This window comes from Mustela putorius, unplaced genomic scaffold (genome assembly GCF_011764305.1).
Source record: "Mustela putorius furo isolate JIRA1106 unplaced genomic scaffold, ASM1176430v1.1 tig00003987_pilon_pilon_pilon, whole genome shotgun sequence".
NCBI lineage: Eukaryota > Metazoa > Chordata > Mammalia > Carnivora > Mustelidae > Mustela > Mustela putorius.
In genome coordinates, this window is record NW_025422126.1 from 9361370 (window position 1) to 9388644 (window position 27275).

Consider the following 27275-nt stretch of genomic DNA (forward strand, 5'->3'; position numbering starts at 1 on the left):
CGGAATCAGCAGGAGGAGACCTAACATCTTCTCAGCTCTGCTCTCCTCCTAGCTCTGTTCTTAATTTTCAGCTTCTCTGGGCCTCAGAGTCTTCAGACACCAGTGGCTCTCAAGACTTTGGGCTGGGACTCCCAGTAAGAAATACAGTCGACATCGCAATGCAATGTAGACATACAGACAGTACACACAGAGAACTTACGTTCTGTGGATGCTTACCCTCACCACCTGCTGTGTTTTCTATTCCTTTATGTTCATTTATAAATTTTGACTTGTGAATTCATTTTATAAACTTATTGAAGCACGCTGTAAGAGAGCAGGGTGTACCCATCATACATGACGAATGAGATAAATACTCGCACTTGAAGACACCCACACAGCCAGCGCTCAGGCATCATAGACTTCAGCATCACCAGGACCTTGAAAACCCCCTCTTGCCTTTTCCCATTCACCAACTCTTCCCCCAAGGGGAGCTGCTGACCTCACTTCCAACAGTCCTGATTAGTTCTGTCTGTTTTTGTACTTTATAGAGATGTGGGAAAGGTTCCTAATGCCTGGCTTTTTCTTTCCACGTTATGTGTGTGAGGGTCATGGATTCCACTGTGCACAATATTTCGTTGGGTGAATAAACCACCATTTATCCATTCCACTGGCCATGTTTTGTGGTGGACAGGAGTGCGCACACCTCACGGCTGTGTGTTCAGGCATGAAGCATTGGTATGGACATGTTCAGCTTTGGCGGATACTGCCACGTTCCCAAAGTCACTGTAGCAAATCCCCCGTCAACTAGCCCTTTAGAGTTCTAGTTGCTTCACATCTTTGCAACACTTGTATTAGGTACCCTCCTCATTTTAGTTATTCTTGTGCATTCACCGTAGTCGGTCACTATGGAATTCTCTGAGAACTGATCATGTATTCATATGCTCTTTGGCTCTTTGGCTATCTTCATTTGTGAAGTTTGTGTTTGAATCTTCTGTCTTTTTCCTATTAGGTTGTCTTTTTCTTACTGATTTGTGGGAGTTTTCCATTATTCCCACTATAACTGTTTTGGATAAAGGAGCATTACTGAATATATACAAAGTACATATCTTCACTTACTCTATGAGTTACTGGGTTACTCTGTTTTACTTTAATACATGACAGTCTTGAAGCACCAAATGAATTTCATGACTCCCTAATGGGTCGGACAACATACAATTTGAAAAACCCCATAAACCAGGACAGTGTAGTCTTCCCTGGGTCTGAATACCCCTGAAAGGGGCACTTCTAATCAGTGGCACCCACTGGTCAGTAGCTTTCTGAAGGTCAGTAGGTATCTGAAGAATAAAAGCCATGTTGGCTATATTTAATTTCCAAATTAAAGAAATAAATCCTTATTCCACGCATTAAATGACAACACAGTTCCCAGTTCTGAATTTAAGATTTGCCAGTCCCAAATCCAGGTGGAGGAAGCGGGCTCAGGATGGCCAAGGTGTGGGACACCTCTGGAATTAGCCTTTCTAGAAAGGCTAGAGGATGTATTCACCCATGTGGGTTCTTGATCCACTGAGGTACAAGGACCTTGGAGGAGTAGCCCTGCCACTTTGAGGGAGTGGCCTGGGACCTTGGGGGAGGTGGCTGGGACCTTGGGGGGAGTGGTCTGGGACCTTGGTGGGGAGGCCCAGACTTTAGGGGAGTGGTCTGGAACCTTAGGGAAGGTGACAAGGATCTTACAGGAGTGGCCTGGGACCTTTGGGGGAAGGCTCTGGGACCTTGGGGGAGTAGCACTAAGATACCTCAGCAAGTTCCTTTAATCCAACAGGTCAAATAAATTTCCCTAAACTGATAAACTCCATGAATCCCAAAAGAAGGGCATTCACACATCGTAGGCACTCGTCCAGTGTGAAGGGTAAATGCTACGCTGACTCTCAACCCCCCAGAGTAGACTTGTCCATCATAGACTTCAAGCTCCATGAAGGCAGAGATGGGCAATTTTGTTAAAAATGTGGTCAAGGTCACCCAGGTGGGCAGTTACAGAGTGAGGCTGACTGATGCCACAGCTTGTGTTTTCATTTCTATGTTATTCTCCTTTCAGGCAGCCAGTCACTCTGTAGCGTGGTGACCACATCCAACGATTCTTTCTCTCTCTCATACACACAGCTGTGCGCACGAGCAGACACACAGGCACATATGTGAGTACACACAGACTTTTATGCACACTCATATTCACATGCTCTTTGACTCAAGAAATCTGTGGGCTGGACTCTACCAGTTCATTCCATGCTCACTCAGCTCATCAGAGTTTCACCCTCTTGATTTCCACAGTATTGAATTTCCCAGAATGTACAAGTAATACAAAGTATGTGTATGCACTTAATTTCTAAATCCCTTTCCACTCTGAACACACATAATTTTTTGAGGAGTCTCAAGGTCTAGGTGGGGGTCTAAGGGACAGCGATTTTTGTTGTCCTGTTCTCCTGGGGACAGCAATTTTTGTTGTCCAAAACTGAGATGGTGGCAGCAGCCAGAGGTTGGAAGAATTTGTGTAGGTCCTCGGACCCACCTTAAAAGTTTCCTTTTTGACAATATATTCCAGAACAACTGATCCTTCCCATTCCGAGTATGAATTGCATAAACTTCCCAGAGTTAAGTTTATGTTTGCATGAATATTTATAGAATGTAGACACTTCTCCCCTACTCCTAACAAGCTCCACCACTACTTATAATAGGAATAGGGACTGGCATTTATTGAATATGTCCTACATGCCAGGTAACAAGTGCTTCATGTACCTTATCCCAGCACAGCTCACACAGATCCCATGCCACATGCATTAATATCCTTATTTCACAAACGAGGAAGTGGATGCTCAGGGAGGAGAAGTCTATGGGCTCAAAGTCAGTAAGTGATAAGACTGGAATTGGACCCAGGTCCCACTGATCCCTGAGCCCTGACTCGTGCCAGTGCCCGGGATAGTGAGAAGCAGCCACCTCCTTACTCCAAGTCAACAGAAATGTTCATATGGAGGTGAACAACATCTTTGGACCTCTTATCCTACCCTCCTTGTGTTCTCCAAGCTCAGAGTTGAAGGGACTTTCCTAAGAGCTCAGCAGGAGCAGAACTAGGTCTGCAACCCAAGTCTGGACTTGGGTTTCTTTCCCTTCAGTCCTCATGGATCTCCCAGGACAAAGGACACTAGTAGAGCTCTGTCTGTTCCAGGCATACCTTTTAAAGGAGACATTTATAGTATTGGAGAGAAGGTAACCAGGGCAGGAATGGCTCATAAAACCAAATTATTATTGAAGGAACAAAGAATAAGAAAAGGTCTCAAGGCAAAACATGATCTTTGTCTTCAACCAGTTCTAGGACTGTCTAGTCAGTAAGAGAGAGGCTTGGCATTGTGAGGAAAAGTGGATTTCAAATCCAGATTATGGAAGAATGCTAAAAAATCTTAAATGTGGGGAAATAACAAATTTATTTTCAGTACCTGGAGGTTTCCAAGCATGGGCCAAATATCTACAATCTACATCAGTCATCTGTCTATCTATCTATCTATCATCTAACGAATGGCCCATGGCACTAAGGCCCTTTCATCTCTAAGATGGCATAAGCTTTTGAAAGGCACTAAACTCTTATAGGGAAGGCAAGCAGTAATCTTGTACCCTGTGCTCATCATTCTTAGGGGACAAAAGGTATTATAAAATAAGTGGAAATAAAGTCTACTTATTAACGCATATTTAAGAGGTAGAGAAAAAAATCACCCATAACACTAATTTAGATCATGAACACCCTCTGAAGTATAAAAACAAAACAAAACAAAACAAAAACCAACTCACTTTTCTTTAAATCTTCTTAAATGGGTCTAAGAATAGTCCTTAGAATAATTCTTCAAGTACGCAATTTTAATTTGGACACATGGTAATTTCAGTCTACCTGTTGAAAGAGACAAGAGAGAAATCAGTCATTTTTGATGAGGATGCTGTGCTGACAAGCAGCAGAGAAGATTCAGGCAGCTTGAGGGGCGGGGGAGGTGGGTGAGCGCCTGTGGTGGGGGAAGGGCGGCAGCAGTGGCGGCATTGGCCCCAGGGGGAAGACTGGTTCTTGAGCACTCAGAGGAAAGGCAACGAAGGTAGCCATCACAGTGCCTGGCACATAGCAAATGTTCAATAAATATTTAATGACTGAATGAGTAAAAGGATACATGAATAAATGAGTGGGATTTTATCATCAACCTTTGATGCAGGGAGTTTACCCTACAGGCTCATCTCTTTGACTCTTAGGGAGACGCAGAATTTCCAGGCACTGGGCATATTATGGAAAACAGCACACAGAAAGGTTCACGGTATGGTGGAAAGAGTGAGGGCTTTGGAGACAGCCATGTGTGTATTCAAATCCTGTCTTTACCACTTATAACTGTGTAATCCTGGGCTATCTTATTTATTTATGTTTACTGTTGTTATTAAATTGGATACTTAGCCCATTCATTAATTTTCAGCCCTTCTTCTTCCCTAATACAAGCATTTCAAGGTCATAAATTTCCCTTAAGTGCTGCCTTGGCTTCATTCCACAACTTTGATATTTAATATTTCTTTTACCATTCACTTACAAGTATTTTTAAATTTCTATTATCATTTCTTCCTTGACCTATGAGTGAGTTAGAAGTGTTTTTGTAAATCTCTCTCTGTCTCTATATTTTGAACTCATCTTTCTGTTATTGACTTCTAGCTTAACGGTACAGTGCTGGGAGAATGTGAGCCGGAGGCTGCTGATTCCTTCAAATTTATTGAGATGCATTTTATAGCCTAGGATGTAGCCAATTGTGAATGTTCCATGTGTGTTTGGAAAGAACATGTATTCCCCAGCTGTTGGGTGTTATCCAGGCTAGTTTAGTTTCTAACCTCCACATACATTTGTTTCCTTATCTGTAAAAGGGTATGTGCAATCCATGTGCGTAATCCATGTGCATTCTCTCCTGCCGTTTAGAATTACACTTACTGACCTAGAAGCTGTGCAGACAAAAATGGAGAGAACACATGAGAAAGAGAGCTAGATGTACTATTTCTTGCTTATAACACTATTAATAATGATACCCCAGAGTTACAGAGCATTTGAAGTTTCCAAGCAATGACCACATCTGCCATTTGGTTTCTTATTCTCGACTGACCCAAGAGATGTTCCCCTGGGCAGGTGGAAGTGAGGACCCACCTAGAGAGGGGACACACACCAGTTGGTGGGGTTCCTTGCTCGGTCCTCCACACCAGCCCTTATTGCCTCCCTCCTCCCTCACACCTGCTTGGTGTGATCTCAGATCTACCCTTGTTACTGCCCTCCCTGCCCACATTATTTCTCGCCTGCTGGCTCCATTCCAAGGGAGTCATTAAATCCCTACTGTTTTAAAAATACAACTACTAGAAGTCAATCCAGACAAGACCTTCTTGGCAGATATGATGCCCAAAAGGAGCTGAAGATAAGCGTTGCGTCACGGGGGCCAGAATATCAGAATCTGGAAGGGGACACTGGTGTTAATGTCTATCAGATGGAGGCTTGGGTTTGGAAAGGTAGAGAAACACTGTGCAGAGTTCAAACAGCCTTCATCCAACAAAGCCTTTCCTATGACCTTGCCCCATCCCACTGCAAGTTCTTTCTCCTTCCAGAGAGAATTCCCAAGAGTCATCCAAACTACTACTTCCTCTGCCCCACAAATCACCACCCCCAGAATGTTCTTAGCATCCTAACAATGTTATTGCTGCCAATTCCAGAGACTTCTCCACCTGTGGTGGCCTCTTTGCATTCCCCGCCCGCGGGATCACTGTATCCGCTGGAAACCTTCCTGCTCCCCTGTTTTCCTCCAAGGGCTTTCTCTTTCTCTTCTGCTACTGCTCCTTCCACTGCCTCCTCCTTAAATGTAAAAGAGTAAAGTGCTCCCTTTTCTCTCCCTCCTTAAATTCGGTGGTTTGAACCAGCATTTTCATAATTTAATGAGAGTTGTTTCAATAAAATAAGAACCATAAACTACCCTGTATTAAGTGCAAATTAAGTGTATGCCAATCACTGTATTAGACATTACTTTAGTGCATTTAATCTTCACAACAGCCGGCATTATTCATATTTCTCTTTTACGGATGAGAAAAGGGAAGCTAAGAAAAGAAGTGGAATTTGCCCAAGATCACTCAGCATCACTAGATGTGGCAGCGCTGGGATTCAAACCACCATCTGTCTAACTCGAGGCCTGTGCTCTCTGCCACTACATTCACACCCTACCCCCTATACCCTGGCCTCTGTGACTGGCCAATCTCCTACTGTGTCATGCATTCCACACTTCCACGTGGCTCCTCTCGGAATGGCAGGACCTTTCTCCACACTGTGCGCTGAAGAATTTCTGTACATTGTTCAGGGCCCAGCTGCCATGTCCCTCTTCCCCTAAAGCTACCCACAAGCACACCCAGTTTAATTGCTGTGGCAGTTCTGCAAGGACACCAAACTGTCCCCTCATCCATCTGACCACACACTCATCCATCTGCCCAAGAATTACATAAATACAGGAAAGATTGTTTATCCGGAAGTCTAGATACTAGAAGCATCCAAAGAAATTGTTCCAAAGGATTTTTTACGTTCACCCTCTGAAAAAATAGACTTGTGTCACAATTGGAGGAAAACTGCTGGAAGTCATGGGGTATGAGAAGAAATGTGCTCTGCTAGGCATCTGTGATTGCTGACTGGTCAGGGACAGCCATCCCTGTGATGTGGCCAGGGTAGTTGCCAAGGTTACCAAACCAGGTCTGCTGATTTCCTTTACCCAACCCCCACATCTCTAAATCCAATTTCTACATCAAGCCCAGCTCGCGTACCTCTCCATCCTTGAAGCTGTCCCCGATACTCCTCCCCCAACAAGCAAATATATGTCTGGGATATCTCTGACAGTACTCGGTGACTTATCATCTGTGGCCAATATTGCAGTTCAAAAGGCAATTCAACATATTGATGTCATGCTTTCCTTTCCCTTCTGGTCTTTTGTGGGACCTAGGAGTCCCAACCACGGTACCTTCATGATGTTTTCTGGACCAAGCCCAGTACCTGGCACACAAAGGTTCATGAGTGACTGATGACCAAAACAGGATGTCATTGACCTTGAATGGGGGAAGCCATCCAAAAATCACCCATGTGCAAGCACCCAGCAGCATTTTATGTACAAAGCAGGGGATAAATAAACATAAAATCCTTCCTGTCTTCACCCCCCAGGATATAAGTATCAGAAGGGTGGAAGCATACCTCCCCTGAACCCAAGACTTCTGAAGGCACATATTCTATGATTCACAGACATGTTGGGATGGTGGCTTTTGGCATTCTTCAGGATGAATCAGGTAGGGAAGAACCGTGCTTGGACACATCCTATTTTCTATAGTCACAAAATGAGTCAGGGCTTGAAGACAGGGCTTCAGGATCCACTACTACAACCACAGGCTTTTCCAGAGGTGGGCAGAGTCCAAATCACAGGGCAAGAAGGACTGTGGAGATGCATTTTCCCTGTCCCCTCCTAGACTTGCAAATGAAGACTCTAGGAAACTGAGTGCTTTCTGAATGGCTAAAAATAAACTCCCAGAAACTTCATCTAGATATATCAGGGCTGTAATTTACAGCGTCTAGAACTTCAGCATGGTATAATTAGCAAATGGATTACAATAATTTATTTTTGGTTTAAATGCTCAAATGAACACGACCTTCCAGTAGAATGGGAAAATAAGAGGCTGGGAGCCAGCCACATTCCTCTGCCCTCTTCGAATGCCACAGTTTTAACCCTGGCCAGCATCCATCTGCCCATGTCCGGTGGACGTGCCAGAGAAAAGACTGCAGCTCTGAGCTCTGGGCTCCCTATGAAGCAAGGCTTCTGGAATACGGCCCCCAAGAGGGTCCTTGCTCATTCTTCTAGTGATCAGGAAGGCGTCCAAAATCAGCCCTCCAATGAGCAGGAAAACCCAAAGGCAGGGAAAGTTTGTTGTGATGTCTCTGTGCAGACAGCAGTATCAAAGGATAGCACCAAGAGGGATGCCATGACACAGCTGCGTGCAGACCAACCCCAGGGTCACATTAGACCTGTGTTTGGGTTTGGTTTATTGTGTGATGTGAACAACCACCACTTCAAGTCCCTTTCATAAAATGTTGATCAATAGGTAGTTACCTCGCCAGATTATTACAGGAATTCAATGAAAAAAAAAAGTGTGAAAAGGGCTTTGTAAGTAAGTACTAGTGATCCTTCCTAGATGGATACATTTCCAAAGAAGCTCTTTCGATGAGGAATTTTTTGGAGCGAAGCATCCCAGGATATCGTAGTAGGGAGCAGGGGCAAGGGAGCAGCAAACCTAGGAAACAGTCTTATCGAGTTTTCCTCTGCAGAGTCCAGGCAGAGGCAAGCCCATTCACTTTTTGCAAGATCTCTCAGCACAGCATTCCAGAACTAGAAAACAGGGACCCTGTCTTGGGCAAGGAACACGTGTGACTTGTCTCCTCTCTCGTGCACTGCACCAAAACCAGCCTGATGTCTGTGAGAACACGCCCCAACACGGAAGGTGGAGCTGGTGACCAGCCGGGGTGCCAAAGCAAAGCCCTGCTTCCCGTAGCTGAAAGAAGGGGCAGGGGCATTCCCTGAACTTCTACTGTGTGCCAGGCACAGCACCAGACCCTTCCACGACACAGCCTTCCTGTGAGCTCCCCACATGCCCTAAGCTGTCCCATGTCACCCGTGCTGGCGCCATGTACGGGACCTCCTGTCTTTTCTCTGCCTCCCTCGCCAGCCTCTGGAGCCCCTGCAGCAGAAAGACCTGGAGACTCATCCTCACTCTTCCAATTCTTTGTGATCGTTCTGGAGGCACTTCAGCGATCTGACCTGGTAGGCTGGAACAAGGACCCTAAACCTGCCCACTTTACCAGACTGAACTTCAGACCACGAAGAGCAGGTGAAAAAAGCTTTGGAAACTGTGCCAAACCCTAAAGGATATGTTACTCTGTTCCAGCCCCTCAAGAGCTTCCTATTACACTTCACCAAACATGAAATTTCTACATTGTTTCCAGCCCACAGTGCTGACCCCATCTTCCGGCCTGCCCCCTGTTTCCTGAGTTCCATGCAAAGCAGTCATCTTTTGGGCCATCATACTCCTGGAGCAAATGCCACTTCCTCTTCTAGGAGTCACCTCCTCCAGCTTTAGGTCTCTGTGTAGACTTAGGGTCACTTCTGGGAAAAATTGCTTCTGCTCCTCAGGCTGGAACAGCTTCCTCTACTCCACGTTCTTCAGGGCACTTGTAATGATATCCTTACTTGAACCACTGTTTGATGAATGTCTGCTCCCCCACTAGAATAGGGCAATTTGCCTCTTTCACCAGGAGATGTTTTTTGGGGGGCGGGGGTCAGGCACCTAGTGGCCAATCAAATAATCTGTTTTGTTCATTGACATATCCCCAGTAGCCAGAGCAGTGCCTGGCATGTAGCAAGTGCTCAATAAATACTTCTTGGTTGTAAAGGTTTGTCAGAGCACAGGTTTTAGATCATGGACTCTGGGGCCAGAATACTCAGTCTGGTCCTGGCCACTCCATTCACAGCTGTATCACTCTGAGTTTGCTTCTCTGTGCCCCAGTTTCTTCTTTAACCTCAAAAGGGTTAACGATCATGCCTACCTCCTAAGAGTTATTGTGAGGATTAAATAATACATTTAAAGTTCCTGGAACAAAGGCAGGCAGGTGGTGGGTACATAAGTGTAGCTATTCTTAAGATCACTGGTCACCCTCTTCTGATGACTGAGGTCACATCCCTTCTCTTTGTCCAAGCTGGTCAGCTTGGTCCTCTTCCTCTGCTCTCCTGCTTTTTCTGTGCACAGGGGACCCTTCTATATATTTATGTGCCACTATGGCTTCACTGTTATCTAAGAGAGTGACTCTTCTCTGCAGAGAGATCACAACAGCGCAGAGGAAGGGCTAGAAGGGCAAGCCAGAGGGGTACCTACAAAAGGCAGCCAGCCAGAGGATCTGCGAAAGTGCAAGGGGCACACAGTGGGGGCTTCTGGAGGAACCCACTTAAAGCCTACTTGGAGCTTCTGCCTTGAAACCTGTTTCTGGGGGCAAAGCTTCTAGGCTTGAGTAGCTGGTTCATGGCAAAAAAAAAAAAAAAAAGAAAAAAGAAAAAAGAAAAAGCTTGTGTGTGTGTGTGTGAAATAAATGGTTAGCCATTAAGATGTAAAATGCAGCTGCCACAGTCCATAGAACAGCAGACAGGTTAATATGGGTGCTTAAAAATGCTATTTCCTCATATTAACCCCAGAGCAAAAGGAACCTATCCAGATAGATTCTGGAGTGCTTGCTCCGGAAACCTGCCTTTTTTTTTTTTTCCCTAATAATATTTGATGTTTAAATAATAGTTGATGTTTGTTTCTAAGCAGAGTTTGCTAGCTTGCCTGCCTCTGCCTTTCCCTCCCTCTCTCCTTCCTACTCTAAGAATATCTTGGGCTCAGCTTTCTTCCTGAAATCTGGGTTACAAGCAGGCAGATGTGCATCTGGGTCACATTTAGTTTCTGAACTTGACTCTTGACTGGGTTCCTTGACTTCTGTCACTCCTCTCCATCCACCAACTTCCAGCCAACCCAGCCTACCTACAGGTTGCCTGCTAGGGGACTCAGTGAACTTAAAGGGAAAAAAATAGGTTTAAGTTGTAAAAATGGTTGTAAGTTGGTCCCCACAAGTGGTGAGCTTCAGGTGAATAGCTTGACTTGCCCTCCCTGCAGAAACCAAGGCTGGCTCATAGCATAGCCCAGAAAGGCCAGGGGTGGTCAGTACAGTGGCTCCAGAGTTGGCCACTGTGGCTGAAGCCAGCATTCCAGCCCCATTCACAGAGTCCTGTGTGTGTGTGTGTGTGTGTGTGTGTGTGCGTGCGTGTGCGGCAGAGGTTATGGGCTGGGGCTTGCCAGCACAGAAAACTGCAGTACTGAGCCCCCCACTTGTTGTGGGTACTACATGCCCCACCAAGGAGTCACAGAGTGGGGGGTGGGAAGGGTGTGCCTCTGGCGTCCTCAGGAGTCCCAAGCAGACCTCAAGTGGGTCAGGCTCTCTCAGGCCTCAGGCACCTGGTACACGCTGTGCCCTTTCTCTCTGTCCTCTAAACGTCCTCTGAGTAGTTCCACCTGTTCTGGAAGATGCAGAAGGTCACCTCCTTCCAGAAGCCTCCCTCAGCCTCTGACTAGGTCCGAGCCCATCTTCTGAGCTTCCATGGCCTCTGTGCTTCCCCTGTTGGGGTGGTTCTCACCCTTGTGAGAGTATCTGCTTGTTGAGCTGTCTCCAATGAGTATCTCCAGCGAATGCCTACCTGGGCAAGATGCTTTGGGTACAAAGGACAAAAAATAATCTATACATTAATTAATATATACATCAACTCTTCACCTTGCTGCAGAAAGAATTTAAGGCAGCATAAAACATGAAGAGTGCCCCCGAGAAGCTTAGAGTTAGGGGGAATGGCAGATAGATAAGCAGTTTAAAAAAATCACCCTCCAGGAGTTGAGATAATGGGATCTGGTGGAGGACCCGGGTGGGGCATGCGTAGGGGGTTCTCCTCCCTAGTCTCCCCTATAGACCCTGATGCAAAACCCGACATGGGGGATGCTCGCTGAGTATTTGTCCAGTGAATGAGATGGATAGGAGGGGAGGACATGGAGGGACCTTAGAGATCACTCATGTCCTTGAGGAAAACAGTTAGTGGAGGTGCAAGAAACAGAATTTGGGCTCCTCGGACTTCAACAGGACAACGTAAATCCCATCAAATGAAAGGCACAAGGACAAACCACTTCTCTTCTCTGAGCCTCGGATTTTTCACCCATAAATAAAAGAGGAGGGTGGGAGTAGTAGATCATTATAAAAGGCCGTTCTAGCTTATAATCAGTTACCAAAGAAGGGCTGAGGAGTGACCAGGCCACCATTCATGTGATGTAGTCTCATCTGTCTTATTCTGATACAAATTCAGGAACCTACTCACAGATTGCAACCTTCGTCCATTTATCTAGAATACCTATACAGCTAACTGTGGGCCAGGTGCTGGCCTGTGAATGCCACCCCCAGACCCACCATGCCGTGGACCTGCTCCCCCTGTACAGATCTCAAACTTGGAGTAAACCCCTGACCTCTCTGTACTCTCCACCTCCCCCACCCCCACAACCCTGCTCCTTTGCTTTCTCTTCTTTCACACCTTCATGCCTGCCTGCATGCATCCAACAAATGGTTACTACTACCTTCTAAGCACCTGGAACCCTGTTCTCAGTGGTGTGCTGCAGGGGTGAATAAGACCTAGCACCTGCCTTCTGGGACCGCTTCCCGCTACCTAGCCATGCAGTTTTCAGAGCTATGGATTTCATCAACATTCACTGTCCTTTCATGCCTCTATGACTCTGCTCATGCTGTCTGTTTGCCTGGACTGTCTCTAACTTCTGACCCTCTTCCAAGATCTTGTCCCCAGGCCAGCCACCCTGTGACACTTTCTCTGACTGTCCCCTCTCTGGGCTCCCAGAGTCCCCTGCTTGCCACCATAATTGCATTCTAGTGTACGGTGGGCTTGTCTGGTGGCCCCACAGCTTTGAACTCCATGAGGCCCAGGACCATGTATTTCCATTATTATATCCAGAGCACTGAAAAGCCAGCAAGTTCCTCAGGAAGCATGGCTGAAATGAACTAAGAGCAGAACATTCTAACTAGGCCAGGCCCAGGGGAAACGCTCACAGGCGCTCATCTCAGACCTTGTCCCACCAACAAACCCAACACTAGCCTGCTTCACAGCTTCCCTCTGCTCCTAGAGGCTGTTCTCAGCTCACAAGGGACCCAGGGATCCGGCCCTCCTGCACCCTGGGCAGTTTGCACCCATATCCTTGGATGCCTCATCTAGTCCCTCCTCAGGACTTTCTGCAAATTTGCTGGGCAATGTGCAGAGCCCAAAGTAGGAAAATCTACCTTGGAATCATATCCACAAACACAAAATACCTATAGAACCTTGAGCTTTTCTGGCTGCACCAGACAATTTTGGTAAGGTTTTTCTGGAAGGTAAGGTTCATTTTTCCCCCACAAAGTAAATTCACATCAGCCAAAGCACAGGAAGCTACAGACACCTGTTGGGTACAAGACAGCCAGGCTTTGAGCCTTGCTTCTGCTGTGCTAGCTAGGAGCTAGCATGGTTGAACCTGACCTTGGGCCTCCAGCTGCATCAGGCTCCAGTGCTGCCGCATAATTCCAGTCTTGCTGCCAATCCTGTCTTCCCAGAAGAGTGATTCAGCTGCTGGCTCAATCATATATCCACTCAACCACTTATTCTATCCATTACTTTTCAGCTCTTCACTTATTCATTCATTTATTCATTCATTCATGCCTATTCATTTCCTTAAATTTTTGCTTTTTCATTTACCCAGAACCACACAGTCATTCATTTAATCAGTAATTTATTTATTTATTTATTTATTTCTCCATTTACTCATCAACTCAATCACTCCTCCCTTCCGTCACTCCCTCCCTCTGCCCTGTACTCACTCACCCAGCTCCTCATCCCGTACCCTTGCTCTTCTCCATTCCCCAGCACAGCCTCCTGCCAGGAAGCCCAGCCTCCATCCTGGCTGGGTCCATTAGTCCCCACTCCCAGGACATTCTCTTCCATTTCAACCTCCAGCTTGCTGAACAGTGCAGGCATGTGTCCTAGTGTGCAGAGGATATGATACGCTTTCCACTCAGGAACAGATGTTCTTATAATTACTGTTTTGACTTTCACCCTCTAATGCCAGAAAATTCTTTCCATAAACTCCTCCAGCATATAGGAAGGCAACCACTCGGCATGGGGAGAACGTGCCGTGCCCGGAGGGTTCAGATTCCAAGACACAGAGGATTCCTGGCAGCCAGAGCTACAGGGAATGTGGAAAGCCGCCCTACTCCAGGGCTTTGTAACCTGGAGACTGCGGATGAGCTGGGAGGGAGGGAAGCAGGCCGGGAGAGCAGCAGATTCTGTGAGCCAAGTTAAGGAGTATGAAAAGGAGTGGACCGTCTCAAGAATATGAAGTCATAATCGGTCTGCGTTTGAGTTACTATGGTGATAGGTGACAGGGTCAATGGAAAGTGTAGAGATTTACTGGCATGAGGCCAAGGAGAAGAAGCAATGTCACGGCAGAAGATCAAAATCACAATTTGCTGACCACCTACCAGGTGCCAAGCAGGGGCTTCCTATTCTTTATGCTAGCCGTCCTTCAATGATCGATCTCCCTGTCTTTCTCTTAGTAAACAGAATCCCCTGAGATGTAGCTGATCACATGACCTCTCAGCCAAGACTAGATTTCCCAGATTCCCTTGCAGCTAGGGGTGACCAGCTGAGTTCTGGCCAATGGGGGTGAGCGGAGGCGTTGGTTGCACTCTTAGAAGGAAGCTTCTCCACTTCCTGTTTCGCTGCCTGCCTGCCCTCTAGTGAGCCATGTCTGTCTTTGGGATTGGGGGCATATCCCAGGGCATGGCAGAGCCATAAGACAGAAGAAGACTCAGTTCCTGCAGAAGCTTGCGATGCAGAACATCTCGATCTCTTATGTGCAAGAGAAATAGGCATCTGTTAGGTTTAGGCCACTGTTGTTTTACTTTCCATCACAAAGGAGCCAAGCCAGTACCTACTAAGATGGGACCATCTTCTGCATCATGTTTCCTTACAGAAAAACTGCTGTTCGAGGAACACTCGTGGCTTCTCTTGCTCCCTCACATGATCCTCTCTGTTGTGGTTTAATAGCGTCCTCCTCCCCCCACCCCCAATCCATGTGTGCTGGGAACCTCAGAATTTGACCTTATTTGGAATCAGGGTCTTTGCAGAAGTAATTAAGGTAAAGGTCTGGATAAGATCATATGGGATTAAAGTGGTCCCTAAATCCAGTGAGAGTATCCTTGCAGAGGATGAAAAAGGGCACCACGAGGCCAAGGGGAGAAGTCTAGCAGAATCTGGAGGAAGGAGTGCACAGCACGGGAATCCCGAGGATGCGAGGAGAGAGGCATGGGATGCAGTTTCACTCAGAAAGAACCAACCTTACTGACTGCACCTGCATTCGGAACTTTCTAGTCTCTGGAACTGGGAGAGAATGTATTTCTGTTGTGTTAAGTCCCCGAGGTTTGTTGCAGCAGACCTAGAAAACCAACAGGTGCTCTGGAGGAATGGCAGCTATGGGACAGGTGGATTTGGAAGACGGAACCAGACCTGCCTCACATCCCCTACCCCCTGCCCCTATGCCCCCCGGATGGCCTACAGAAACAAACCTCTCTTTTCCTGAATTAGACAGCCTGTCTAATTCTAGGGTAACTCAGGGGCTAGCAAGCACCTCTGGCTACAGATCTAAAGTTGCTGTATGCTTTCAAGTGTAACTGGTGCCCTGGACTGTTCAAGGTCATGGCCTCTGAAGCCAGACCACCCAGCATTCTGTTCTTTTCGGCCATTCACTAGTTGTGTGATTTGCGGCGAATTGATGAAACTTTCAGTGCCTTGGTGCTTTCATCTACAAAGTGGAGATAATAACAGTACCTACCTTATAGAATTCTTGTGAGGATTAAATTATATTGTGAAGCGCTCAGAACAGTGCTGAGAACACTGATCTAAACAGTAAGTGCTAGGTACATGTTTGTGCCTAACTTGTACTGAGAATGCCATGTATGTTTTACTCTTGTTACTTTGTATCTGATTCCTCTGTGTTTCAGTGAACTTGGAAGGTGGGCCAGGAAGGTGGGGATTGTCTTCTGCTCCCCGGGAATCCCAGCACTCACTACATTTATTAGTCCTCATGGGCCTCTTTTGCAGACGAGGAAACAAGTGTCCAAGAGATGAAATGGCAAAGCCCCTGGGTAATGATCTAGAGGAGACAGGACCTGGAGCCCCCGCTGAGTCCTCCCCCAGCCCTACTGGCTGCTCAGGTACCCATCTGGTGAGGTCACTGGGCTTCTTGGCTCAGCCTAGCCGGCCTTGGAAGGTGTCTCTCCTAGCTTTGCGGTGTCAGCCACCGTCCTGGGGGGGGCTCCGGGTTCGAGCAGTCCTCAGCAGGCCAAGCCGTACAGCATGGTCAAGTCACTGCTGGCCTGTGTGAGGATTCCATGGTCCATGTTCGCACAAGACTGGCTGACTCTTCAGGTCTGATGGGACCATTTCTGCGGCTTGACGTGTGTGTCAGGAAAAGCGAGTAGACTATGCAGGCCCATGTGGGCCATCTGCCTGGGGGCTCCTACGTCACACCCTGGGTAAACACAGCATGTTCAATCTTGTGAATAAGCCCGCTTTTCACATGGCTAAGCCCCTGTTTGTGGGGATGGCGGAATTCCTCGTGGCCCAACAGCACAGGTCGGCTGGGAGGAAAAGGTAAGGGACATCCGTCGAGCACTTACTGTATGCTAGGCTCTGGGCCTGGTGCTGTTCCACTCAATCCTCCCCACAATCCTATGCTATAAACCCATTTTAACTGATGTGGAAACTTGAGGCTCAAAGAGTTGAAATCACATGTCCAAGCCGCAAGGCCAGGAAACGCCAGGGGCACCCAGATTTGCCTAACTTGGGCAACACTGGAGAATCAGAACCAGAACCATACCTTAAGACAGAGGTGCTATCATTATCTTCACTGACAAATGAGGAGACTCAGAGAGGTTAAGAAAATTACCCCAGGCGACCCAGCCGGGAGCGGCAGAAGCTGGGCCATCTGGCTCCTGAATTTTGTTCTTCATCACTGCCTTCTCCTGCATTTGAAAGCACACGCTGACTTTGAGGTGGATGTGTGAGCATTTAGAGGCTGCTTGAATGCTCAAATGAAGGGGCAGGGCTGGCACAAGGGTGGGGGCTGTGGGTGGAGAAGACGGGGCAGGCAGGAGCGGAAGTGGTCAGGATCCAGACAGAGCCTTGGGGTGGGGCCCAGGTCAGAGACGAGTGGAGGAGGATCCAGGATGGCCTGATGCTCCCCCTCCCCAAACCGGCTCCTTCTGTGTCCACAGGGCCTGTGGCCCAGTGTGAAGGCTGGGTACCTGCAGGGATTCTGAAAGGAGAGTCTCCCAACCCTGGCAGGGAGCGCCGGAGGCAGGTCTGACCTCCCCAGTGACAACCATGTCATTATTGTTGTTCTGTGTGTGCAGAATCTCACCCTGGACAGTGCCAAGGCCCAAAAAAGCACAAACCAGTTAGCAGAGCTGGAACCAGAGTTAGATCATTGTCTTGTGCCTGGCAGATGAGGGCAGGATGATGCTGACGTCTACTGCTAAATGGGGCCCACCTGAGAAGGGGGCAGAACAATGACTCTGGGGCTCAAGAGACCTGAGCTCCCATTCACGCTGGGCCTTTAATTAGCTGTGACCTCAAGCCACCTCTAAGGCATACACTTTGGAACATGTGTTCTGCACCATGCCCTCTGTGGGGTGCTGGGAGGCAGAGACAAGTCCAACCATCCCTGGAGTCAAGGAGCTCCCAGTCCCCAGTGCTGGTACTAGGCATCAGTGCTGTGATACAGGGAAGCAGAGGGCCGTGGGAGCATGGGGTGCTGACCCAGGTGGGCAAGGGTATGTTAAACCAGCATGGGAAGTCAGGGTGGACTTCCTGGAGGAAGTGACTATGAAGCTGCATTCCAAGAGGAGAGCTGGCCAGGCAAAGGGGAAGGGTATTCCATTTAGGGTTAAGGAGATGGTAGAGAAAGCAAGACACAAAGGGGAGAGTCTTTGGGAGGCCCTAAGCTTGCTCTGCCGCATTGGCACACTTGAGGCTCCTGGTGGTATCCTGGGGTCTAGCAGAGACAGAATCTGAATGCTGTAGAAAACAGGGCTCTTAGTGCTTGCAGTAGATTGATTATAAATTTGACACGATTCTTGCCCTCCTTGGATACACACCCCTTTGCATGGTGACCTGCAGCTCCTATGACAAGGTAGAGACCATTTTCCCACCTGTTAAAGCTGTGCTGACCTCGTAACTTGCTTTAACAACAGAATGAGGCAAAGTGATTGTGAGAGAGTTCTGAGCTCATGTCTTCCTGCTCTCTTGGAGGTTTGCTCAGTCACCAGGCAGTCAAGCCCAGGGCAGTCTACTGGACCACACAAGGCACATGCCTGGTCACCCTCCCGCATATTCTCCCTGCCCCAGATGACAATCAGTGCTCAGCCCTTCTACCAGCTGATGGAGGGTGACCAACTCACTCCTCACTCCCTTTTGCCCCAGACTTTAAAACTGAATGTCTCATACCCACAGAGGCCTTTCAGTCCCAGGCAGATGGGGAGGGCTTGTCACCCTAGGCTGACCTCAGGTGGATGAGTGAGCCCCGCCAAGCTTCAGGCAGCTCACCAGCACTGCCCAGCCAACCCACAGACTAGGAAGCAAAAATGAAGAGTTGTTCTAAAGCACTGAGTTTGGGGTGGTTTGTTACATGGCAACAGATAAAAGACACACTGGTGCATTTGGAAAGGAAGCCAGGCTCTGGGGCTCAGCAGCAACTGGGAAGCAGCTTGGTTCCCCTCCTTGACACTGGCACTGAGTGGGTCATGAGAGGGAAGGCACGGTTGCGTGGCACCTGTGGTGAGCCACATCTCTTCTCTGGCAGATAGGGTGTCAAACGATTACTTAAAATCTGGATCATTCATTGAGTAACCTGCTCAGCATCACAAAGCCAGAGCACAGAGGCAACGGAGGGAGGGACATGGACAGAGGGACTCGGAGCCGGGTCTCCCAGGCCTCCCCCTTCCACCAAGCTGTCTCTTTAATCAGCACATTTCTGCTGCAGTGACTGAAACTCCCCCAGAGACTGTTAATTTAACAAATCTCTGGTCATGCTCGGGCTCTCCAGGATGGTTTCCTTTACAAGATCCAGTGTCAGGCCATGGGATACGCTCCCTCCCACATGAACACGGATGAGGCCAACACGTAACCACAAGCCACTACCAGCGCCCCCGTAGTCAGAGACCAGGGTAAAGGCATTGCCCACCAGGCAGCAGAAGACATTCGTATTCAGAATTTCCCAACCCCCCAGGTGGAAAGCCACACAGACTTTATACAGACAAGGAGCTGGGAGACATCCACCCTGGTTCTAACTCTGACACGCACTGGTTGTGTCGCACCTGGGGTGAGCCACATCTCTTCTCTGGCAGATGGGGTGTCAAACGATTACTTAAAATCTGGATCATTCACCATCAGCCGAGGGCAGAACAGTGGAGTGTTCAACTGCAAATGCGGGGCTCCATACAGCACTTTGTAGCTGCCCGGTAAACATTTACCGATTGTACACATTAGAGCCCGGCCTAGGACGAGGAACGACCTGTGTCCCTTTGTATGTATTTGTCTTTTGTTACAGCAAGGAAGGCAGGGGACTGAGAAGGCAGAAGACCTTGACATTAATTTGAAATAAATGTAAGTATTCCCCCCACCCCATTCCAGGGAAGAACGGGACAGGACTTTGTGTCCAAGGTCTGAGCATCTTCGCCCCTACAGAGAGTTGGCTGGCGTTACTGCATTCCCAGGAGCTCTTCACGCTTAGCTGTTCTGAACACCTCTGAGATCTGGAGACCCTGCTAGTGTCAGGACTGGAGGTGCTGCTAAGGGTCCTAGTGATCACCAGAGTCTAGTGAGGAACATCCGAGGCAGAAGTTAGCACAAAGAAGACCCCCTTCCTTCTAAGAACCATGTGCCCTTGAGTTGGAAGCTGGACAAATGAGACTTTGTCACATTGGGAGTCCAGCACTGGACAGCTGGCCTTGGGCCAGTGGGTTGTCTGTGAGACAAAATGGTGTTAACCATAACAGTGGGCTGTCGTTAAAACAGCTCCTATGGGCTGAATTGTGTCCCCTAAAATTCAGATGTTGAAGTCAACCCCCAGCCCCTCAGAATGTGACCTTGAGAATAGGGTTATTGCAGATGTCGTCGGGTAAGAGGAGGTTGTACAGGAGTTGGGTGGGCCCCTGATCCAATACGACCAGTGTATTTTTAAGAAGGAAAAATCTGGAGACAGACACACACACACACAGGACGAATGGCATGTGAAGGGGAAGGCAGAGACTGGAGCAATACTTCTAGAAGCCAAGGAACATCGAAGATGCCAGCTAACCACCAGAAGCCAGGGGAGAGGCTGGGAACACACTCTCCGTCACAGACCTCAGAAGGACCCAGCCCTAAGGACACCCTGCTTTTGGACTTCTGGCTTCCGAACAATAACTTTCTGTTATGTAAGCCAGTTCCCGGTGCTTTGTTTTAGCAGTCCTAGCCAAGTAACACAAATTAACACTCAAAAGTCTGAGAGACCTTTTGGGATGAACATCACACAGACTGTGTAAATGTCCTTGGTTCAAGGTCTTTTGGAAAGAGGAAGCAGGGGAGGGGCCATCAGAGAGTGACACCAATTTGCATCAGTCATGTGTGAAGGCTCACGTCAGGTCAAATTTGGCTTGAGAAATAAGGACGGTGCCATAATCCCCTCCTAGGTCCACAAGCATCATGATCGGGCAGTTCTTTGTCCTGCCACATCATGAAAACCAGCAGTGAGTTGGAAGCAATGACAAAGTGGGAAGAGACCCCCTCCCCCATTTTACAGTGAAGAGATGAAGACCCGAGAAGGTGAGAATTGAGTGTTTTGCAGGTGCTCTACTAAGGGGAAGGGCTGGGACCACAACCTGGGCACCTAGAAACGTCCATCTCCAAACTGGGACATGCCTCCCCCTGCACACATACAGAGTCGTGGCATTTGTGTAAAATGCAAAAGCCTCTGTGGGCACCACTGTATATTTAGACATTTTCAAGAAGGGAAGGCAGTTGCAAAGTGGGTATTTTCATTTCCACAAAGTACTCTGGGAGCCAGGACGAGCGAGGATTGTTTTATAAGACTAAGTCTTCGTTGAGGTGAACCAGCCAAGACAAAGTGCTAGAGCAGGGACCCACTGTGTAGTACTTCACAAAGCTTTGATCTCTAAAAACATGAACCACTGGGTTCCTTCAAATGGAGAGCCCCCATAGGGCAATGCAGTATGTGTTTTAGAAATCACTGGCACCTGCGGGAAAGGCTGGAACAGGGAAGGGGAGAAGGACGAGGGAAGGAGGAGGATTCATGAACAGAGTCCCCTTCTAGGGGTGGGAGAGACGGGGCATGGAAGGTGAATCAGGCAACAGAGGCAGGTCACCTAAAATAACTGTGTAAGTTCATGAGCAAAGAAGAACAGCTTTGGGACAAATCTTCATTAACATAACAAATGCTGATTGATGCTTTTCATTTATACACTGTTTTTCACATGACAAAGCACATTTCCAATATTTCTCTATTAGCTCAAAATTCTTTCTAGGCTTGAGTGACCAGGTACTTAATTATCCAAAGCAGGCCAATTTTGAGGGTGAAAGGAAGCATTCTTTTCTTTTCTTTTTTTATTTTCCTTTTTAGTAGGCTCCATGCCCAGTGCAGAGCCCAATGTAGGGCTCGAACCCACAACCATGAGACCAACATCTGAGCAGAGATCAAAAGTGGATGCTTAACGGACCGAGCCACCCAGGACCCCTAAAAGGAGGCATTCTTAATCATCTTAATCATTATGCTGGGTCAGCAGGTATAAACCAGGACTGGCCCAGACAAACTGGGATGTACGATCAGCCCACCGCAAGCCTCCATAAGAGCCTGGGCAGCCCGGGGACACCATCACTCATTCAACCCACACCTGTCCCTCCCTGTCTATTTTATCTCTAATCCATTCAGTCGTTCAACTAAAACTGCAGCACACTCTCAATTCCTCTCTCCCTCCTTACTTCAATCCATCAGCAAATCCTGATAACTCTATCTGCAGGATATCCCCCACTTGTCCCTTTGTGTCATTCTCCTCGGTGTTCACCCTAGTCTCAGACATCATCACTTCTCACCTGGACAGCAGAGAAAGCCTCCTAATCCATCTCTCCATGTCTGCAACTTGTCCTCCTCATAAGCCGTTCTCCAAAAGGCAATAAGGGTAATTTTTCCAAAGTGTAAGTCTGATCATGTTTCTCCCTTGCTCAGAATCTTCTAGCGGCTCCCTGCTGTACCAAGAATAAAAAAGCTAAACTCCTTCCCTCGGCCTTCCGTCTTTGTTCGGTAACTATTCATTAAGTGAATGAACACACAAAGTCAACAAAAATTGCTCAGTGTATTTTAACTACTAGGCTCATGCAAGGCACGTCTTTTAGCTTCTGTGTGACCAATGCCACTGTAACCCATGTTATGTGAACAAAGGGAAACTTTGTTCTAATTCTGATACTAATTTCCACAGAAAGGGAGTCCCGTTAGTGACTCTCCTGGCCTCTCTCTGACCCTTTACTCACAGGTAGTGGAGTGAGTTATACAGGAGGGAAGCTGAGGAAGAACAAACCGAGTATGCCAGGTTAAGCCTCACCCTTCTTCCTCTTGGTAGCTAGCAACACTTATTTCTACTTTTCCAGGGCTGGCTCTTCCTCTGTCCCCAGCCGGCACTGTCCATGACCAGGTGGGGCAGTCTGCCTAATCCGGGATCCAATGACCAAGTTGATCCAGCTCTCTTCACAAGGGAATTTATTCATTACCAGTAATAAACATGATATTTTGGCTTCCATCTGTCACCCTTTATCTGTCTCCCAATCTGACTCAGGTGGAAGGAAGGAGGAGTGCTATTTACTGGGCTCCCTCGAAGACCTCAAACATCCCTTGAGAACACAGAAGAAACCAACTGCATAAAAGCCTGGTCCGGAGCCACTGGCCACCCCAGGGAATGCCAATCTGGGGCTTGGGAAATGAAAGCTGAAATGGCACCATGGCTGGCTGAGCAAGGATCATGTGGTACTCCCAGTGAAAACTCAAGGACAAATTTAGTAGCAACATTTAGCCCAGAAGAATGTCTCCAGGAATGAATCACGAAGGGAATATTGTCATTTGTGCAAAGAGACGGAGGGTTATGAGGGAAAAGGTGGCTAGAGATTCTTGTTGATGTTGATGAAAACAGATGGCTTTTTTTTGAAAAACAGCAAGCCAAAACAACAGCGCCGTTAAAAACAGCAAGCCAAAACAACAGCGCCGTTATTCCAGGAGAGAAGAGATTTTTCTATTGACATCTCATCAAAAACCCATCTCTTATGCTTTTTAACCTCCTAAGGAATTCATAAATAGCATGCCTTAAAATAAAAGCAAAATGCGTTTTCATAAGGATGTAAGTTACATAAGATCGCCTTGCTTTGGCGCCCCTCCCCACCCCCACCCCACACCCTGGCTCATCTTCATCCTCCCTTTGTCTGTTCTGGGCTCAGGTGCTACCGAAAACCCGAGAAACTCTGCTGAGAGTGGATTGCAAGAGGTGGCCAATGTGAAATTCAGTTCATGATGCTCTCGGGGGAGAGGTTTCCTGACTCATACCTCCATCTCTGATACTCCTACAATAGCCAAAAGACAGGGCTGGAATTGTGACTCTGTTCCCTTACTATCTTTAATTTCTTTTTCTTCAATCCAACGCTCCCTCAGCCTTCAGACCCTGACTTGAAAAGACCGATGTCCATGCCTTGGTCTGGGGCTGTGCCAGCCAGAGGTCTCAGTGTGCCCATCCAGAGCCTTCCCACCCTTTTCCCTCCTGCTCAGTGCCCTGGGAGGCCACTGTTTAACCTGGATCAGTGGGCCTCCCTCTGGCTTCCAGGTGTGCTCAGCCAATGGGAGTCTTGGCAGGAGGTTGAAGTTAGGAGCAGAATGAGGCTGGGGTATTTTACTCACTGGGCTACCTCTCTGCTGTGCTGTGGGTTGGCAGCGGCTGCAGGCCTGTGTGCAAGGGCATCACTCTTTGGGGACAGCCCTTTGTTACAGTTACAATGCAGCCACTGCTATCGTCCAGGTCCCAGGGGTTGCTCCCTCTCCGAACCCTTCTGGCCTTGGGTGGCCACATCTCCCAGCTGTTGTTAGCCTTAGGGTGCTTCACCAGGCTTCCTGGTTGCCTCTAATTCTGTCACACATTAAAAATAGCCCCTTCTGGGCACATGCACCCAAATGTTTATAGCAGCAATGTCCACAATAGCCAAACTATGGAAAGAACCTAGATGTCCATCAACAGATGAATGGATAAAGAAGATGTGGTATATAGATACAATGGAATACTATGCAGCCATCAAAAGAAATGAAATCTTGCCATTTGCAATGATATGGATGGAACTAGAGGGTATTATGCTTAGTGAAATAAATCAATTGGGGAAAGACAACTATCATATGATCTCCCTGATATGAGGAAGTGGAGATGCAACATGGGGGTTTTGAGGGGTAGGAAAAGAATAAATGAAGCAAGATGGGATTGGGAGGGAGACAAATCATAAGAAACAATCTCACAAAACAAACTGAGGGTTGCTGGGGGGAGAAGGGTCAGGAGAGGGTGGTGGGGTTATGGACATTGGGGAGGGTATATGCTATGGTGAGTGCTGTGAAGTGCGTAAACCTGGCAATTCACAGACCTGTACCCCTGGAGCTAAAAATATATTATATGTTTATTAAAAAAATTTTAAAATTTAATTAAAAAAATAGCCCCTTCAGAGCACCTGGGGGGCTCATTTGGTTGGGTCTGCCTTCGAGCAGGGGATTGTTAGCTCCACATCAGGCTCCTTGTTCAGTGTGCAGTCTGCTTCTCCCTCTCCCTCTGCCTGCCACTCCCCCTACTTATGCTCTCTCTCTCTCTCCTGACAAATAAATAAAATCTTAAAAAAAAAAAAAAAGGATAGCCCCTTCACTGCACTCTCCTGAACCACCTCATTTGAACTGCCACTGTTTCTTGCCAGAGCCCCAATTAATACACTGTCCACATCTATATCAATCTTTGATTCCAAAGCAATCTCTATCTTGTTCTTTCTTTTCCTCATCAAAGTTCTTGAATACCTACCCCAGAAGGTTTGGGCTCGAAGGGCTTTGCACACAGGCCAATCTAGTACTTATCTTTCTGGAGGCCAGTTTGCCAAAATATACCAAAATCTGTAAAAAAAAAATATATATATATATATATATATAGATAGATAGATAGATAGATATGGAATTCTGATAACTCAGAAGTTCTAGTGGTCCTCTACAGCATCCCAAGGAATCCACAGACTTCTATAAAAATGCTTCTGGGGCAATATTAAAAACAATGACAATCTCGGCACCCACTAGGTGAGACACGGCAGGCTGCATTGCCCTGTCAGTGCTATCCGGACAAATACCAGCACTGGCACTCAGTGCAGTAGTGAGCAGAAGAGTGGACAACGATGGGAATCCACCCAAATGTCTTAACAGTAGGAGAAATGTAAAGAAAAATGGCTGGCATTCCACATGATAAAATACTATGTGCCCTTACAAACAGATTTTGTAGAGGACTATGTAATGACATGGAAAGTTGTACATTACATATTGTTCAACAAGAAAAGCAGATCTCAAAATTCAATACGGAGGAGGGTTCTATTTTTAGAGATTAGAGAGAGGTGAAATGTGTGTGTGTTTGTGTGCATCTGTGTGTGTGTTTGTGGATCAGAGAAAGCAGGAGCATTTATTTCAGTGTGGTAGGGGAATAGCTACTTATTATTTTCTTCCACATGCTCACCTAGGGTTTCTAAATTTTCAAGAATAAATAGATCTAAATATTAAAGTGAGAAAATATGATAATAAATGTATTTTTTTTAAAGTCTCCCAACCTAATTTTACAGATGTGGTACTAAAATTTTGGTTAGGAGTCTCTGATTATAAACTGTTTGCTGAATGCACTGCCTGGAGGACCAATCATATAACTGATGGCTTCCGGTCTCAGTAGAGGTGGTTGACATTTCAAAACTGTGAGATACAGACCCGTGGGCCATCTCAGGCTATATACCAACTCCAGCTCTGTGCAATGGCCACTGACTCTCTGCCAAGAAAACAATGTGTCCCAAGCAGAGACTGTTGCCTGAATCCTTGGCAGCCATTTCCTGATGTTCTCTCTCCTGAACACTTAATATATTCCTAGCAGATTGACTACATGTTATTAATAACTATATAGTCTGCCAATCAACATCATCTTCGGAGAGAAACTTTCCAAGTCAGCCATATTAAAACCCAATTAAAAAAAAAAAAAACTATTTGAAGGGCATTCTTTCTCAACAGTACTTTTAATTATTTGACATCTAATTATTTACTCCTTCACTTTTACTCTACCTTCTTTTCCAAAGGACTCGAGAAAGCTAATGAGTCAACATGGGGCTGCGTGCAGATTCACGTGTATGTGATTACAAGTTCCTATAGATGCATGGAAGTATAGGACTTATTTTATAGTAATAATACTACGTAGTATATATTTAGTAATAATAACATAGTATTAATCCATGTAAATAAAATCACATTCACTTAATTCACCCAGGAGGGAAGGCATGGGCCAAAGTATGCTGCTAGCATCCATCTACCAGAATAGAGAAGGAAATGAGAATTTGCTGAGGTCCCTTTGGTTCCTACTTGGGAGATTCATGCTGTCATCACCTTTGGCCTCGACCCTGCTACAGCCTCTGCTCTGATTCTTGCCCCTTCTCTGCTAACCCATATTACCCTTGCCAGATTCATCTTCGTAACAGGCATCATCTTCAAGTCAGAGGTCTGCAAACTGTGGACAATACCTGTTTTTGTAAGTAAAGTTTTATTGGCACACCACCATGCCCATCTGCTTGCATAATGTCTTTGCTGCCTTTTTATCCACAGCAGAGTTGAGTAATTACAACAGAGACTGGACAAAGGGTGCCTGGCTGGCTTGGTTGGTAGAGCATCTGACTCTTGATCTTGGGGTTGTAAGTTCGAGCCCCATGCTGGGCCTAGAGCTTGCTTAAAAAAATTTAGTTAAAATATTTTTTTTAAAAAAACAACAGAAACTACAGAAAGTAAAAAATCTTTACTATCTACCCTTTATGAAAAAAAAAAAATCCAACCCTTGTCTTAAATAAGCAAAACCAGAGTCCTCTAAAACAAAGTGTTCAAGACAACTTATTGGTAGTTGGGGAGAACATAACTGAACATCCTCTTTCTCTCATAATCTTAAGAAAGACAGCATTAAACTTTCCTAATGTTTAGTACATGGACTGAGAGTGAATCATGGGTATAACTATTTTTTAAATATTTTTTTTTGCTTTATTTTATTTATTTTTCTTAATTTATTTTTTATTTATTTTCGGCATAACAGTATTCATTATTTTTTCACCATACCCAGTGCTCCATGAAATCCATGCCCTCTATAATACCCACCACCTGTACCCCAACCTCCCACCCACCCGCCAATTCAAACCATGATGAAAATGCTGAATATGTATAGTCAAAGGCCATTTGCTATTAGG

General features: G+C 46.7%; 1 protein-coding gene and 1 long non-coding RNA gene across 10 annotated transcripts in view; one reads left to right on the forward strand and one right to left on the reverse strand.

Annotated features, from left to right (window-relative positions):
* Positions 1-27275, reverse strand: part of TENM4 (teneurin transmembrane protein 4) — a 575238-nt gene that overhangs the window by 429556 nt on the left and 118407 nt on the right. For all 9 annotated transcript variants that reach the window (XM_045071344.1, XM_045071343.1, XM_045071342.1 and 6 more), the window contains exon 3: positions 3811-3907. The gene's annotated coding sequence lies outside the window, so the exon portion shown is untranslated. The remainder of the gene's footprint in view (positions 1-3810; positions 3908-27275) is intronic.
* On the forward strand, positions 14107-23130 carry LOC106006927. The gene is made up of 3 exons (XR_001181274.2): positions 14107-14179; positions 19306-19361; positions 22583-23130. It is a non-coding gene; the product is annotated as an uncharacterized LOC106006927 (long non-coding RNA).